Here is a 14610-nt window from a genome sequence, read left to right as displayed (position 1 = left end):
CATAGTGTTAAAACCAATGGCACATATAATTCGATGTACAAACACATATCGCTATTTACATTATTTTGACTATGCCCATTTTTTCAAGAATACATGACTCGACTGAATACTTGAGTAACAAACACACTCTGCAGTAAATAAAACTAATGCTGCTTACCAAGGGCTAGCGCCGACGCGCGATGTGCCCACCTCAAGCCACTGCCTTGCGTATGGTGCGCCCTGACTGTCACACGCACTCCTATCTCTCTAGGGGTAGCGTATTTAATTAGTAATGCAAACGTCCTCGATCCCGTGTTCGAACCCCACCACCGTTTAAACTTTGAGCAAAAATCATCAGCAACGGCTGCTTAAGACTTCCGGCAAAAGAAGTCGGTCGCATTAAGCCAACGGCCTTGTCAAACGAGATGAAGGATAGGGCAGACGCTAAGTGCAGTCTCTTGCCTTTGGCGTGCGAAACTGGTGGTAGAACCAGCAATGGTCAATGGCATGAGGATGCAGAAGACAGTACAAAACACTGCATTACAGACAGATAATGTCATGTCCATTATAATTATCCGGGCTGTTATGCCGTGGTTGGTTGATGAATTCTGTGTCGATCCCCAACGTTTCGTCTCCGACTGCGGGAGACATCTTCAAGGGGGTCCGTAGCTCGATGGAAGGTCCAACACACCCACTGGCTCGCTACTGGGTGTGTTGGACTTTCCATCGAGCTACGGACCCCCTTGAAGATGTCTCTCGCAGTCGGAGACGAAACGTTGGGAATCGACACAGAATTCATCAACCGACCACGGCATAACAGCCCGGATAATTATAATGGACATGGTATTTCCGGCCGTGAAAGTCTACATTTTAGTATCAGACATATAATGTGCAACCCAGGACACATGGCCTGTTACTGAAAAATTATCGTGATGATCTCTTCATTACAAAAAGATTCCGGAATAGTCTCCCATTCGGATCTCCGGGAAGGGGCTGCCAAGGTGATGTGACCATGAGAAAAAGGATTAATAACCAAAGAAAGGATTATGTTCTACGAGTCGGGTGTCGAACGTCGGAAGTTTGAACGTCATAGGGAAGTTAGAAAATCTGAAAATGGGAAGGCAGAGGCTCAATCTAGATATAGTGGGGGTCAATGAACTTAAATGGAAAGAAGAGAAGGATATCTGACCAGAAGGGTATATGGTAGTTTCAACAGCAGCTGAAAAGTGTAGAATGGTAGAATTCATTATGAATAGGAAGGTAACAAAAAAAAATGGCTCTGAGCACTATGCGACTGAACTTCTCAGGTCATCAGTCGCCTAGAACTTAGAACTAATCAAACCTAACTAACCCAAGGACATCACACATATCCATGTCCGAGACAGGATTCGAACCTGCGACCGTAGCCGTCACTCGGTTCCAGACTGTAGCGCCTAGAACCGCAAGGCCACTCCGGCCGGCGAAGGCAACACATATTGTGAGTTGCTATGAACAGTTCAGGGATAGGGTTATTGTCATCACAATCGACAGCAAAGCAACAGCGACAACGATAGTACAGGTATACGTACCAGCGTTGCAAGGCGACGATGAAGAGAGATAGAGGTAGTGTATGAGCATATTAGACAGTTAATTCGGTACGTAAAGGGATATGAAATCTAATAGTCAAGGAGCGTTGGAACGTGGTTGTAGAGGAAGGAGTACAAGAAGGGTTACGGAAGAATACGGGCATAGTAGTAGGAATGAGAGAGGAGAAAGACTAATAGAGTTCTGCAATAAATTTCAGCTAGTAACAGCAAATACTCTGTTCTAGAGTCACAAGAGGAGGATGTGTACTCGGAAAATGCTGGGGGATACGGGAAGAAATTCATTTAGATACATCATGGCCATCCAGAGACGCCAAAATCAGGTACTGGATTGTAAGCCATACCTAGGAGCACATATAGACTCACATCACAATTTTGTAGTAGTGAAGAGTAGGCTGAAGTTTAAGAGACAGCAAAAATCAATGAGCAAAGAAGAGGGATACGTAAGTAGTAAGGAATGAGGAGATACGTTCCCCGATGCTATAAAGTATACTGCGATAAGGAATAGCTCAGTAGGCAGAACAGTTCAAGAGGAACGGACTTCTCTAAGAAGACCAATTTCAAAAGTTGCAAAGGAAGGTGGTAAATGCGGCAATTCGTATGAAAGGTGTCTGTGATCCTTGCATGTGATGATTTCCTTTTATAGTTCACACCCTGCAGGATAATTTTTGGGTTGCATAGGTTTAAGATAGGTTGTGAGATACTTACATCCCAACACCATTGCATCTATTAATCAAACTTGGCTGACGAACAAATCCAGTACCCTGATGCATTTTTACGCAACACACGACGAAAAGTCCACAAAAAATACGAATTATTTTCTGAAATGTGTTTTGCAAGTGTTAAATTATACAGTGTTACTACCATGCAGTCGTATCAGGTAGGTAATTTATTATGACAGATGAACTGTCTTACTATGAAGACAATCTCGTCTTCGCATTCTACATGCTTTCCCTCTACAACAATAAAATGATCGGGTTTTAAATGCTGGAAACAAGAGTTACAACACATCCTCTTTCCCTGGTTCTTGCGTTTAGTGTCTGTATCATTCGAGCAGTGACGCCTCTGACATACACGTGAAAAGCGACCTCACGAAATAAGCAGCTAATTACATAACGCATTTTTTTCATGAGTGGTGTCAATATGTATTCTAATTTTAGGAGTCATCTCGTGAAGTGACGTCATGATCGTGTGATAAACAGTCTTAAGCAACTCCCGTATAAAATGTAATAAACAACTAGCTGCTGCACCATGTCACCAAAGCAAAAGCTGTAAAGTTATTCCGACGTACACAGGCATATGCAATGGATTATAAAAATGTTATGTTATGGCGGGTTGAGGAATCAGATATTTTTCTCTGCTCTATACACGTAAACCTGACCCCAGGCATTACTACATTAGTGAAGTGCGCTAATTACTTCTGACATGTTACTCTCTCTCTCTCTGTCTCTCTCTCTCTCTCTCTCTCTTTCTCACTCTATCACAACACATATGTGACATGGTGACATATAATACATTCACATTCCAGAACCACTTCCTGGCGAGGTGGAGCCTTTGCCTGCCACAGTTAAAAAAACAAAAGCACTTGTTACCATCAGAAAAGTAGCAAGTATCCGATTTTTTCGAAATGTGGTGCTACAGAAGGATGCTGAAGATTAGATCGGTATATCACGTAACTAATGAGGAGGTACTGATTAGAACTGGCGAGGAGAGGAATTTGTGGCCCGACATGACCAGAAGAAGGGATTGGTTGGCAGGACACGTTCTGAGGCATTAAGGGATCATCAGTTTAGTATTGGAGGGAAATGTACAGGGTAAAAATCGTAAAATTAGACCAAGAGGTGAATACATGAAACAGATTCAGAAGGAGGTAGGTTGCAGTAGTTACTCGGAGATGAAGAAGCTTGCACAAGGTAGAGTAGCATGGAGAGCTACATCAAACCAGTCTCTGGACTGAATACCACAACATCAACAACTGGCTAGGTCTAATGACACAATTCTAATTTCACATTAATAAAAATTAACCTTCGCGAAATGTTCGTGTTCTCGTACAAATCACTTGCAGCGTCTACAGAGTAATTGCTTGCTGCCTCTTGCACCGACACATTATTTGTGATACCAGAAGGTAAACTTTTTGCGTTGTATCCACTCACTATTATCTTCATATACAAAACCTGACCATTTTCCCTGGAAGACCTACATTTGCATTCTATCGCCTCATCTTCAGAATCATGTAGAGGCCCAACATCAGCGAAACAGCAATCTGAATCGGTGTCTACTTCTTTTCTCTTAACTTTGGTAGCCGTCTTCTTGAACAGGCCTACATTGGCACTCTTTCGCCCTTCGGTACTGCTTCTTTCGTCACAGTTAAGCTCAGACGCTCATGTTTTTGCTTCTTTCAGCATCAGTAAACTTTCTTTGCCCTTACTACAGCAATGTGTTCTGGACACATAGTGTGACGAGTTTTCGGCAAAGCTTTGGAGGTTTTTCGTTCAAGTTGCGTCTGCGGAGACGGTACGGCATCCCTAGTGGAGACTTCTGGTGGAGCTGTTGACTGATTACCGCTTGTTACACAATTTTCTGTGGTTGTTTCCTCGGTAAAACCCTTAGGGCTTCACAAGGAGCAAACCGCCAATCCTCAATCGCATCTGGGTTCAACGGTTAATTCCCCGTACACGAAAATCCACTTACAGGTAAGTGGACTAAGCGGAGTGACTAGTTGACATCCACGCTTCTCGGAAACTGCCGTTGAAATGAAATTTGCCCATTCCGGTGTTTGGCTTTCTTTGCTTCCACTTCGTTGCCATCTCAAAGTATTGTGTCTTTAGAGTCCTGAAAAGACATCGGCACAATGGCTGTAGTACATGCATAGTGTGTGACGGTAACCAGATCCTTTCGATCTCATTATCCTGGCAAAATTCGAATCCTGCAAGTGAAAAATGAGACAGATGCCCATCCAAAGTAAGTAATACTTTTCTTTGCACTTCATTTTCTTTAACACATCTCAGCCATTTCAGAAATATTTACTCATTCATCCATCCAGTTTCACTTATGCATGAAATGAAAGTCACATCCGACTTGTGTCTTTGGCCCTTCAAGACAAGTGGTGGTAGATATGTGCCTGGTCTGTTACAACAAGCGATAGACGCAACGTTCTCATCGCTTTCATCGCTGGTCAAAGAAAGGATCTCTTTTGTTCCTTTGTCTGCAGTAACCTTTAGACAGGGAATCCTGTTTCGTCCATGTTATATATATGAGTTGATTCGTCAAAGAGGGACAGATTTTTATGAAGCTGGTTCAAAAGTTCGAACTGCTGTTAAGAGTCTCTCTGCTTAGAGCGGCTGCTTTTGGCTTCGAGAGTTGCTCAAGTTTTCTCAAGAAAGATGGTTTCTGTTGAAGAATAAAACACACCAGTCTTTTCCAGCTCTATCTTTCAATGTGTGTTGGACGTTAGTCTCGACAGTTAGTCTGAAGGTTGCTGTATGTACATATTTCTGTGTCAGCCCAAATCCTCCTCTTCCCAAATATATTATTCTAATGGCAAGAAAGGTTTCCAGATGTCTAGATAATAATTTAGATGTCCAGCAGGGTTACCACTCGCATATTTTTTTGGTAAAACACTACTAATTCCCATAGTGTTACGACCTTTCTTTTTTTAACGTCAGTACTAATTTGTAAATGGCCCACCATAAGTTTTACTGGCTTCTAATACTGATGTCCCTTTCTTCACTTATTCATCAGCCTCCTTCATTGAACGCCTCGTCTCATTCCATTATGCCTCCTTTCCTTTTATCGGTTCTCTCCATCTGAAGCAGATGAAGTAACAATTACCAGAGTGTTAAAAGACATAAAATATTTTGTAAATGCAATTTACTTCCTTTATCTCATATTCAATTAGTTTTCCACTGACTATTCTTAAAGACCTGTTTTCAGTTATTCATATACTCCCGAAGTACATTTAAATGCTATCGCAGCTTAGTTTCCCAATACACTAACAGATGGCAGCAGCAATCACAACTGTAGCTTAGGAAGGATCAAGTATTATACCTCAAATTACTTCACATCTTTCATTTCTAACAAATCACAAGAAATCTCTAGCGGATACCAGGTCAGTTTTATAAACTGTACAATGAGAAGTTGTGAGTTACTTACCTTCTTCAAATCAATCTTGGCTAAATTTCTGAAGTTATAAAACTAAACAGACTTCTTCACTGGACAGACAAGGCCTATGACAGCCACAGCCACTCACAAAATGGAGTTTCATCGCTATTAATGGCTTGGCGTATGCGTAAAAGTTTACATTTATTCATACAGCCCCCTAATCAATTAGCCTCTCTCCACTCTGCACATCTCACTTTCCTTGAAAAGCGTACGCAGTCATCCAGTAGAGCAATGTGTGTGTAACAAATATTTTCCGCATCATTTACAATAAGTCTGTAAGTCCCATTTTACTGTGACGTGCTGTAGACATGGTCTAAAATGCTTTGCTACAGTTTTTTTATAATATTACGTTTATGGATAATCCCTGTATCGACCACTGACCTCGCTCTGCCGGACAAGTCGAATGACAGGTCTACCCAAACTATAACATGAAACCGGAAACGATAATTCGAATATTATTACCTTTGGACCCCATATTTTATTAATAAAAATGTTTATTTTTAGATTATCTTCCGATGCACACCACTGAAAATGCGATTTGCAGCCATAAAATTTGATCTCGATTTTTTTCCAAAGACTAGGGAGTGTGTAGCAAAAATATAGAACGACCTTACAGAGCTTTATCAAAAACGGTGACCCACATGCCAGACCTTACCCTTGTAAGCAGCCTGCCACGGCTGAGAGATGGCAGTACTTTCTATTAGCTGCTCTGACTCTCGCCTAGCCACTGTTTGGCCACCGATCTAACTGGGGATTTGAATATTCTAGATATCGTTATTAGCATTCCTTTTATGTTTTGCTCACTATGAATTTGACTTTCTTTACCGACTGTGACTTCACATGAGCCATGGACATAAAAATTGCCATGGATGTGCTATTTACGAGCAACCTTCGATCGTTAGAAATCTGTAAAGACTGAGGTCAAGGTACTTCATATCACAACTGGCAACTTAAAACAAATACAGAGAAATGATGCTGCGAAGGAAACAGAATACAGACAACGTGATTGTGATACAGATGCACTCAAAAACCAACTCAGTTAATGACCCTTCTATACTAATTCTTAGTAATTGAGAGACACATACCAAATAAACCAATAAGAAATGGTACTGATCCATCATTGTACACAAAACAGGTCAGAAACTTTTAAGAACCAACGAGAAAAGCATGATAAATTTAAAACAGTGCAAAATCCCCAAGACTGGAGAAGTTTTACAGAACTTTGAAATCTAGTACGAACGTCAATGAGAGATCCTTTTAAAAGTTTCCACAATGAAACTTTGTTTCAAAATTTTTCAAAAAACCCAAAGAGATTCTGGTCGTATATAATATATACCAGCGGCAAGATGCAATCAATATTTTCATTCCGCGGTAACAATGATTATGTTACTAATGAAAGTACCATAGCAGAGTTTTCCGAAATTCCTTCACCAAAGAGGATGAAGTAAGTATTCTAGAATTCTAATGAAGAACACCTGCCGATACAAGTAAATTAAAATCATTTATCTTTGGTGCAGCGGAGCAGCTTAAAGTACTTAACAAGTTCAAGGCATCCAGATCAGATTGTATACCAGTAAGGTGCCTTTCAGAGTATGCTGATACAATAGCTCCATACACACCACAACCCAAGAAAGGAAATACCGGTAACCCGTTGAATTACAAACCCACATCACTAACGACTATTTGCAGAAGGTTTTGGAACATATACACTCCTGGAAATGGAAAAAAGAAAACATTGACACCGGTGTGTCAGACCCACCAGACTTGCTCCGGACACTGCGAGAGGGCTGTACAAGCAATGATCACACGCACGGCACAGCGGACACACCAGGAACCGCGGTGTTGGCCGTCGAATGGCGCTAGCTGCGCAGCATTTGTGCACCGCCGCCGTCAGTGTCAGCCAGTTTGCCGTGGCATACGGAGCTCCATCGCAGTCTTTAACACTGGTAGCATGCCGCGACAGCGTGGACGTGAACCGTATGTGCAGTTGACGGACTTTGAGCGAGGGCGTATAGTGGGCATGCGGGAGGCCGGGTGGACGTACCGCCGAATTGCTCAACACGTGGGGCGTGAGGTCTCCACAGTACATCGATGTTGTCGCCAGTGGTCGGCGGAAGGTGCACGTGCCCGTCGACCTGGGACCGGACCGCAGCGACGCACGGATGCACGCCAAGACCGTAGGATCCTACGCAGTGCCGTAGGGGACCGCACCGCCACTTCCCAGCAAATTAGGGACACTGTTGCTCCTGGGGTATCGGCGACGACCATTCGCAACCGTCTCCATGAAGCTGGGCTACGGTCCCGCACACCGTTAGGCCGTCTTCCGCTCACGCCCCAACATCGTGCAGCCCGCCTCCAATGGTGTCGCGACAGGCGTGAATGGAGGGACGAATGGAGACGTGTCGTCTTCAGTGATGAGAGTCGCTTCTGCCTTGGTGCCAATGATGGTCGTATGCGTGTTTGGCGCCGTGCAGGTGAGCGCCACAATCAGGACTGCATACGACCGAGGCACACAGGGCCAACACCCGGCATCATGGTGTGGGGAGCGATCTCCTACACTGGCCGTACACCACTGGTGATCGTCGAGGGGACACTGAATAGTGCACGGTACATCCAAACCGTCATCGAACCCATCGTTCTACCATTCCTAGACCGGCAAGGGAACTTGCTGTTCCAACAGGACAATGCACGTCCGCATGTATCCCGTGCCACCCAACGTGCTCTAGAAGGTGTAAGTCAACTACCCTGGCCAGCAAGATCTCCGGATCTGTCCCCCATTGAGCATGTTTGGGACTGGATGAAGCGTCGTCTCACGCGGTCTGCACGTCCAGCACGAACGCTGGTCCAACTGAGGCGCCAGGTGGAAATGGCATGGCAAGCCGTTCCACAGGACTACATCCAGCATCTCTACGATCGTCTCCATGGGAGAATAGCAGCCTGCATTGCTGCGAAAGGTGGATATACACTGTACTAGTGCCGACATTGTGCATGCTCTGTTGCCTGTGTCTATGTGCCTGTGGTTCTGTCAGTGTGATCATGTGATGTATCTGACCCCAGGAATGTGTCAATAAAGTTTCCCCTTCCTGGGACAATGAATTCACGGTGTTCTTATTTCAATTTCCAGGAGTGTACTATATTCAAATGTTATGAATTACCTCTGACACTATTTCTTACTTCCGACTGACACAAAGTCAGCACAGATGCAGAAAATACAATTCTTGTGAAAAACAGTCTTTAAAGCTACCATGTTACACACACCGTCTTCAGGCCACAAGTCGCCCATCGGGACCATCCGACCGCCGTATCATCCTCAGCTGAGGATGCGCATAGGAGGGGCGTGTGGTCAGCACACCGCTCTCCTGGTCGTTATGAAGGTTTTCTTTCACCGGAGCCACTACTATTCGGTCGAGTAGCTCCTCAATTTGCATCACGAGGCTGAATACACCCCGAAAAATGGAAACAGCACATGGCGTCCCGGATGGTCACCCATCCAAGTGCCGGTCACGCCCGACAGCGCTTAACGTCGGTGATCTGACGGGAACCGGTGTATCCACTGCGTCAAGGCCGTTGCCTAAAACTACGATCTAATGGTCCTAAATATAGGCGCCCTCAAATTTATTCCGCATTTCTAGATTTCCGGAAGGCTTTTGACACCGTTCCTCAGAAGTGACTCAAAAATGGTTCAAATGGCTCTGAGCACTATGCGACTTAACTTCTGAGGTCATCAGTCGCCTAGAACTTAGAACTAATTAAACCTAACTAACCGAAGGAATCACACATATCCATGCCCGAGGCAGGATTCGAACCTCCGACCGTAGCGGACGCTCGGCTCCAGACTGTAGCGCCTAGAACCGCACGGCCACTCCGGCCGGCCTTGAGAAGTGATATCCAGTCATATTGCTTGCCTATGGAGTACCGTCTCAGCTGTGCGACTGCAATCTTGATTTCCTGTCACAAAGGTTACAGTTCGCAATAATTAAAGGAAGTCATCAAGCAAATCAGAAGTGATATCTGGCGTGTTACAGGCACTCTGCTCTTCCCAATCTATACAAACGATTTAGGAGACGATCTGAGCAGCTCTCTTAGATGTTTTGCGGGTGATGCAGTCATTTTCCGTTAAGGAAAGTAATTAGAAGATAAGAAGCAATTGCCAAATTACTTAGAGACGATATTTATATGATGCGGAAAGTAGCATCTGACATTAAGTAGTTAAAAATTTGAATTCATCCACATGAGTATTGAAAGAAACCCGCTAAATCTCGGTTACACGATAAATCACAGCTATCCAAAGGTTGTAAATTCAACTGAACACTTAGGAATTACAATTGCGAACCGGTTAAATTAGAATGATCAAATAGATAATGTTGTGGGGAAAGCAAATCAGAGACCTATTTACTGGTAGAGTCACTCAGAAGATTTGACAGGTGTGCGAAAGCGACTGCTTGCACTACGCTTGTCCACCCTCTTCTGGAGTATTGATATTCGGTGTCGGATCCGCATCAGATAGCATTGACGGAGGACATCGAGAAATTCCAATAAAGAGCAGCTCCTTTTGCATTATCGCGAAATAGGGGAGAGAGTGCTCACTGGGGTGAAACGTGAATTTGGGTGGCAGTCTTTAAGACAAAGGCAGTTTTCGTTGTGGTAGGATCTTCTCGTGAAGTTTCATTAATCAGCTGTATACTCAAAGTGTGAAAATATTTTGTTGGCGCTCACCTATATAGGACGAAATGACCATCGAAATAAAATAAGGGAAATCAGAGCTCGCAGGGAAAGATTTAAGCGCTCGTTTCTCAGGCGCGCTGTTCGAGAGTGGAACGGTAGAGAAATAGCTTAAAGATGGGCCGATGAATCCTTTGCCCGGTACCTAACTGTGAATTGCCACGTAATCATGTAGCTGTAGACGTAGATGTAGGTTTAGATGTACATCGGCATCTACGTAGATACTCTGCAAATCTCATTTAAGTACCTGGAAGATGGTTCATCGAACCACCTTCACAATTCATTCTCTATTATTCCAGTCTCGTAGAGCGCGGAAAGAACAAACACCTATATCTTTCCGTACTAGCTCTGATTTCCCCTATTTTATCATGGTGATCGTTTCTCCCTATGTAGGTCGGAGTCAACAAAATGTTTTCGCATTCGGAAGAGAAAGTTGGTGTTTGAAATTTCGTGAGAAGATACCGCCACAAAGAAAACCGCCTTTGTTTTAATGATGATCATCCCAAATCCTGTATCATTTCAGTGACACTCCCTCCCGTATTTCGCGGTAATACAAAACGTGCTGGCCCACTTTGAACTTTTTTGATATACTCCGTCAATCCTATCTCGTAAGGATCCCACACAGTGCAGCAGTACTCTAAAAGAGGACGGACAAGCATGACGGACAAGCATAGTGTAGGGAGTTCTCTTTTGGAGATCTGTTACATATTCTAAAGTGTCCTACCAATAAAACGCAGTCTTTGATTAGTCTCCCCAACAACATTTTCTACGTGTTTCCAATTTAAGCTGTTCGTAATTGTTACTCCTAGGTATTTAGTTGAATTTATGGCCTTTAGATTAGACTGGCTTATCGGGTAACCGAAGTTTAATGGATTCCTTTTAGCACTCATGTGGATGACCTCACTTCTTTCGTTATTTAGATGTAGTTAATCCACCGTATATTCAACATAGATGTTGTTCATCCATGATACCCATAGCACCGTAGACCTCGGCGCTCAGGTTGACGCCGTGCTCCTCGACTTCAGGTAAGCATTCGATACAGCTCCACAAAGTCGTTTGGTGAAATGATGCGAGCTTACGTGCTATCGGAACACGTTAGTGACCGGATTCAGACAAAGAGAAGCACGTCGCTCTTAACGCCTTTAAAGGAACAAAATCGACATATACAAAGATGATCTCAGGAGTACTCTAGAGAAGTGTGATAGGACAGCCATTTGCAGCCATGACCTAGTGCATAACGTCGGCAAGTCAGTGAGGCTGTTTGCAGATGATGTGGTAAAAAGCTGCAGCGAACTGCAGAAAGACCTGCAGAGGACTGATGAATGGCGGAGTGAGGACAGTTCACTCTGAACACGTAGCATAACGCGCATAAATAGGCGAAGACATCCAATACTGTACAATTAGACCATTGGTGACAGATCGCTGGAAGGAGCATGTAGCATAAAATACTTATAGGTTACCAACCGTACCAACCTGAGAAGCAACCACCACATAAAACAAATGGTAAGAGACGTACTGTACATGCGGTGCTGAGATTCATAGCAATAATATTAAAAGAATATAATTCATCCGCGGAAGAAGTGGCTTGTTCGGCCAATCCGTGTGTATCGTAGACTAGTCTGCACCCCTTACGAAGTTACACTAACAAAGAGGTGGAGAAGATCCAACGGGGAGGGGCGCCTTTTGTCGTGCAGTCGTTTAATCGGCGCGAGAGGGCGAGGGAACATGCACAAAATCTCATTTACTCGAGCAATGCAGAGGCGTTAAGAGTCGAACAACATACTACTTTCTCCAATATAGGTCTCGTGAAATTACAAGAAACAGCGAGACATTGTAGTTACTAAGAAGGTTTGCCGGCAACCATTCCTCCCACGCAGCATTCTCGAATGGAAAAGAGAAAAGGTATCAGATAACACAGAGTTAGGGAATGGTACAAGGACAATCCAAAGAACATTAAGGCTGAAACACAAAAAGATGACATGAAGTAGAAATGGAACACAAAAAGATGACATGAAGTAGAAATGTTTAGAATTTGCTGATGGCCTCGCTCTTCTCGCCCCCAACATTCAAGAAACCAAACTAAAAATGCAATCATTACAGGAAATAGCCCAGAGTGTTACCCTTAAAATATCTATTGAAAAAACAGAAATAATACTAACGGAACCGACCCGGCCAAACAAAATTAGAAATGGAGAACACGACACAATTGTTGACAAGTTTCAGTACTTGGGAGAAATTATAACACACAATCTGAAACAACCTCAATAAGAAACCATCATGGCACAGTAGAATAAAAGAATTGATTAAAATACATCATATTGCCAAGAATACATATAGCAAAAAATGTCTCCCAATAGCCACAAAAATGAAACACTACAAAACAGTCATACAGCCGCAAATAACACATGCCAGCGAAACTGTATTTAAAACAGCCAAACTGTAGCAATAGACAGAATAGTTAGGATAGTCAGAACATGTATAAATAAAAAAATACCAAAAGGACGGAATTGGGGAAGAGCTTCAAACTAAACAGATTGTAAAGAAATAGAACGAGTGACAAGTACAACGGAAAAGAAACGGATCTCATTCCTAGGACACTTGAAAACAACAGAAAGCAGAATTAGCTGGCCAATAGCTGAGAAGTTATGGAATAGTAAGAGCTGCAGTAGATGAATCGCAGAGAGATCAAGGCGGGCATAATGAAATTAGAGATTACGATGGAGGATCTGAATGGCAAAACAGAAGCGCTCAAGATACTTCAGGTCAAACGTATCACACTACCAATAAAAATTGACAAACAGAGAATACGAAGGGTGATTTCGGATGAGGAGAGAAGGGTACGATCTGAAAGAATAAAAATGTATTGGGGCAACAAAAAACAGAAGAACCTCATTCATAATATTAACGAAAGTGGTCCAGTCTTTGCCATAAAATAAAAAGAAAGAAAGATAGTAAATACGTAGAAAGCTAGATGTACCCTTCGCCACACAACGTCTGGTGACTTGCAGTTTACAAATGTACGAGGTGTGGCAGTAAAGAAACCCGGCTGGTTATTATGAACATTTCTAGCTTCCTCGATGACAAAGAGAAGAGGGGGGGAACAGTCTTCAGACTCTCCCTTGCACACGTACAAAATTTTGCACAGCTGTGGTGGTTACTCTGGCTGTGACCCTTCTTAGAAACGGGTCGTGTGTCTCACAAGGGAGCCTCCCCATCGCACCCCCCTCAGATTTAGTTATAAGTTGGCACAGTGGATAGGCCTTGATAAACTGAACACAGATCAATCAAGAAAACAGGAAGAAGTTGTGTGGAACTATGAAAAAAAATAGTAAAATATACAAACTGAGTAGTCCATGTGCAACATAGGCAACATCAAGGACAATGGGAGTCAAGTAGCGCCGTGGTCCCGTGGTTAGCAAGAGCAATTTTTTATTTTCAGTTTATGTGATAACCTCTTATGTTTTCATTACTTTTTTGGGAGTGATTATCACATCCACAAGAAAACCTAAATCGGGAAAGGTAGAAGAATCTTTTTACCCATTCGCTAAGTGTACAAGTTAGGTGGGTCGACAACATATTCCTGTCATGTGACGCACATGCTGTCGCCAGTGTCGTATAGAATATATCAGACGTGTTTTCCTGTGGAGGAATAGGTTGACCTATGACCTTGCGATCAAATTTTTTCGGTTCCCATTGGAGAGGCACGTCCTTTCGTCTACTAATCGCACGGTTTTGCGGTGCGGTCGCAAAAGACAGACACTAAACTTATTACAGTGAACAGAGACGTCAATGAACGAACGGACAAATCATAACTTTGCGAAGATAAAGAAAGTAAAATTTTCAGTCAAGGAAAGACTTGAACCAAGGACCTCTCGATTCGCAGCTACTCACGCTAACCATGGGACCACGGCGCTCCTAGATGTTGCCTATCTTGCGCATGGACTACTCAGTTTGTATATTTTACTAATTTTTTTCATAGTTCCACACAACTTCTTCCTGTTTTCTCGATTGATCTGTGTTCAGTTTTTCAAGGCCTATCCACTGTGCCGACTTATAACTAAATCTGAGGGGGGTGCGATGGGGAGGTTCCCTTGTCAGCTCCATCGGAATTGCACTACGCTCTAAAGTGAAACAACGTGTTAACATCAAATTGCTCACAAAACTT

At 43.2% G+C, this 14610-nt stretch overlaps 1 pseudogene; it reads right to left on the bottom strand.

Annotated features, from left to right (window-relative positions):
• Nucleotides 1-9177: 9177 nt before the first annotated feature.
• LOC126261091 (5S ribosomal RNA) lies at nucleotides 9178-9295 on the bottom strand (annotated as a pseudogene).
• Between the last annotated feature and the right edge of the window lie 5315 nt (nucleotides 9296-14610).

This window comes from Schistocerca nitens, chromosome 5, assembly GCF_023898315.1.
Source record: "Schistocerca nitens isolate TAMUIC-IGC-003100 chromosome 5, iqSchNite1.1, whole genome shotgun sequence".
In the NCBI taxonomy this organism is placed as follows: domain Eukaryota; kingdom Metazoa; phylum Arthropoda; class Insecta; order Orthoptera; family Acrididae; genus Schistocerca; species Schistocerca nitens.
The sequence above is the reverse complement of the archived record's forward strand: the minus strand, read 5'-3'. Positions and strand labels throughout refer to the sequence as shown.